Raw genomic sequence first — 4298 nt, 5'->3', positions numbered from 1 at the left:
AAAAAGTTTTCCAAAATTCAAATTTTTACTTAAAGTTAAACTTGTATCAACAAATATTGTCAGGTTTCCTAGTGAGTGATAGGCTTCACCATTTATTAAAAATAATCATAAATAGGGCCTTCCCTGGTGGCACAGCAGATTAAAGCACAGCACTAAGAAGCTAAAGCTACTTCAGCATGAGTTCGATCCCGCCCGCCCGAGGTAACCCACACGGCGAGGGTAGACCACTCTCTCCTGACCCGCCCTCTCCTCCCCTCAGCAGTGTACTTCGTCAGTCAGCCTGTTCTGCTCCCCACTCTCTCTCTCACCACCCTTGCACCTCTGGCATGTATCTTAGTTCTGTATGCATAAATAAATAAATCTTAAAAAGTCATAAATAACTATGTAACACAGTTTGTCAGTCATATTGCCAAGTTAAAATGGCAGTCTCATGGGTTTAAGTAACTAGTTCTGCTTGTACACCAAGGCAGTCACACAAGTGCTTGCCCTTGAGACTACTGTGGTATTGAAGAAACAACAGAGGAGCTCAGGACCTGTTGAGGTTTGTCATCAACACACATTTGGATGTTGTAGTTGATCCACTTGATGTTTCTACCTGCCCCCTACCCACATTTCCTTCATAACCTATCCTCCCTCCTAATTCTAAGTCTTTGGTTCCCAATTTGTGTTAGTGTTGCCTCCTGAAGAGGTATTTGGAAATACCTCTGGTCAATGTGGTGATGGTGGTGGTCGTTTTCATCTGCCACAATATTTTAAAAATATTATTGACAGTTATTATCCAGAATTGATCTTGCCCATATGGTAAATGCCCTTTACCATATGTGTAACAAAGCATTGCTCTTCCAAAAATGTTAGGAGGGCCCTGATGAGAAATATGCTCTAAGATAGTTATTCCTGAAATCTCAGGGAAGGAGGCTTCATAGCGAGTCGTGGGCTCTTTAACAGAGACAAAGCTAATTATCTCAGTCTTCCTGAAGCCCTCCAGATGGGTGTCGTGGACTGACTGCGAAAAATGTCATAGGCCGGAAATACAAAGGAATATTAGTATCATCTAATGAAATATGTACATACATTAAACTTTGAACTTTGTGATCATTTTTTAGTACCATCATTACATAGGGATGACACATTAAACAAAAGGACTAACCATATATGTATGTGTGCACCTATTTTAAATGTACAGTAAAATTATATTGTTCTCTTGTGATTAACTGTGGAAGTGATGCAGGTCCTTACACATTTATAAAAAGCTGAAATTTTTTTTATCAATTTCTTTGGTCAGTCTTCTTAAGGACATAATATCCTAAATGATCTTTCTAGTTCCCAGCTAATCATTTCACCTCCAAAATTGCAAATGAGATTTGCTGCCTCTAAAATGTCTTTCTTTGTGATGTTTTCTATGCACTTCTCTGTATTTCATCAATCTGATTTTTCCTTTATTAATTCAGTTTATCAACTGACTCCCTAACATGTGAGAGAAGAGTTTGCTATGGAAATAACTAAAGTGGATTGCAAATTATTAACTAAATATCTCTTAGGTACATTTGCTACTGCTCATCCTAGTATTCCAAATCTTCTTGGACTTTGTTTAATAAAATATTCATTTTTTTAAATATTTTTATTTATTTATTCATACAGAACTGGGGTACAGGCCAGAGATGCGGAGGGTGAGAGGCTTCACCAGAGACAGAGTGGGGAGCAGAACAGGCAGATCGACGAAGTACATTGCTGAGGGGAGCAGCGGGCGGGTCAGGAGAGGTCTGCCGCGCCATGTGGTCACCTCCGGGGCAGGCGGGAATTGAACTCATGCGGAAGTGGCTTTAGCTTCTTAGTGCTTTGCTTTAACCCGCTGCGCCACCAGGGAGGGCCCAAAATATTCATTTTATATGTAATAATTGTATGAATTTTTTTCTGGAATTCTAACAAGCCCTGACACTTGAAATCAGAATTCTTAACTATTTCTTCATATAATTTTGTTGCTTTAAATTAATGAGCAAGATTCAAATAATACAAATGAAATATTTTTCATTGGGATGTGACCAATATATAGAGGTACACTTTATCTATAGGGATAGTTTGAAATTATTTTATATTGGCATCTATTTTTCCCCTAAGTACATTCATTAATGGGCATATTTTATGTCTGGTGATGGCAACACCTTTGAGTTGCTTTATTATTTTTTTTTTGTTGGAGACATTAAAGGGCTTGCATGATAGTTATTTCTTGAGTTGTAAATTCATTTGAAGTGATTCAGTCAGTGAAAATTTCACAGATGTTTTAATTTTAGAAAATGGCATTATGTGAGTTACCAGACAGTGACAAAACTTACAATAATACATAGTGCATTGTGTATCCTCAAGGTGTGTTCTCCTGCCTCACAGCAGGATTGAGGCGAATTACTTGTTTTATTAACACATATATCACAAAAGAAATCTATGTCATCTTTTCAAAATTTTATGCTTAGTAGTTCATTTGTAAAATGTCAAATTGAAAATAAAAATGACCTTTGCGAGAGACTGATTTATGTTTGAAGCCTCTAAGAGATAGAAACACTGTTTGTTTTCATCATTCACAATTCTTGTGACTATTGTTTTACCTTAATATTATTTTAGCACATTTGCCAGGGAAGTGCATTTTGTTGTTCAGAGATACCCACACGGTACAGAGTGATTGCTTATAGTGTACTCTACAATTGTAACATACAATGTCTTCTACTGGTGTTAAGAACGGAAAACTCTTAGTTCTTTTTGTTCCCTAGTACTTGTTCAGTACCTTCAATGAAGTATAGGTTAGATAGTTGAGTTGGAAAAGTCATAGAAGTCTTAGCTGGGTTGGCATCACTAGGTAACTAGGAAACAGCATATATAGAGAGAGTTGGATATATCTGTGAAAGGGGGCCTCCCTCATGGCATTACAGGTCAAAGTACAGAACTACAAAGCTAGCTGTATCCCTCTCAGCATGAGTTCAATCTCTGCCCAGAGAGGTGACTCCCATGCATAGCAGACCTCTCCTGACTTGCCCTCTGCTCCTCTCAGCAGTGTATTTTGTCATTCTGCCTGTTCTGCTCCCTACTCTGTCTCTGGTGAAGCCTCTCTCTACCCCTGCATCTCTGCCCTGTACCCCAGTACTGTATGCATGAATAAATAAATATTTTTAAAAAGGAAATATATGAGACAGTAAGATAGAAGCATTTTCCGTAAAGCACTAGAGGGAAAGGAAGATAAATGTCCTATCATTGGGTCATCCAGCCTTCTTTTAGTGGCAAAAATGTGATATGTTGATGGGGATTAGAGTATTTGAGGATTAAGTGAGATCCTTTGTGAACTGTTTTAAAAGTTATATTTTTTCTTTCCTGGACATAAATCACAAAGGTATTACTCATATTCAGTGCTTACTACCTTTATGTTTGATAGGGAAAAAATGTAACAAATTCTCAGCAGTCATTTCTCCCTGGAGCGTGATGTAGACACAAAGGCCATCATTTCCTCATGATTTCAGCCACTACTATAGTCTGCCTTTCTCTAAAATCAATTCTTAGGTACAAAAAGAGCCTGTTGGTTTCTGATTACTGCACACCTGGAATGTTCGATCGCTCTTCTTCTAACCATCCAGCAAGTCTTATTTATTGCATGGAGCTGTGCTTCAGCACACCCTTAAAATATTTGTTCTTTTTTCTTCTCAGCCTTTTCATGGCTCTGCCTCAGTTCACCATAGCTTCTTGATGTCTGTGTAGCCTTATTCCACTGATCCTTTCCATCCCCAGTGGTGTGGATGTTAGATTAGGGCTGCTAACTTCTAATTTTAGGACGAGGACATTTGTTATTGATGACTCTATGGAGTGTGTTTGGCTAGGGCAATCCTTCCTACTTGCTTTGGCAGTCCAGGGTATGAATGGCTGTAGTTTTGGAAGAGCCTTTACTATTAATATTTCCCAGTTCTCTGGAATCCTTTTAGACTGTCAAGAAGTGTTTTACAAAAGATATGCTCCTTTATTAAGTGTTTGCATTAAAAAAGTAAAGAGATTTGTTTCCCTCACCCAGATATTTTTTAATATAATCACTTCTCCATTTCCTCACTTTTAAGAGTCTGAGCTATCAACTCTTGGTATCTATTAAATATCATATAATTTTGTTGCTTTAAATTAATGAGCAAGATTCAAATAATACAAATGAAATATTTTTCATTGGGATGTGACCAATATATAGAGGTACACTTTATCTATAGGGATAGTTTGAAATTATTTTATATTGGCATCTATTTTTCCCCTAAGTACATTCATTAATGGGCATATTTTAT

This window comes from Condylura cristata, unplaced genomic scaffold, assembly GCF_000260355.1.
Source record: "Condylura cristata isolate star-nosed mole 26May11 unplaced genomic scaffold, ConCri1.0 scaffold00009, whole genome shotgun sequence".
Classification (NCBI taxonomy): domain Eukaryota; kingdom Metazoa; phylum Chordata; class Mammalia; order Eulipotyphla; family Talpidae; genus Condylura; species Condylura cristata.
The sequence above is the reverse complement of the archived record's forward strand: the minus strand, read 5'-3'. Positions refer to the sequence as shown.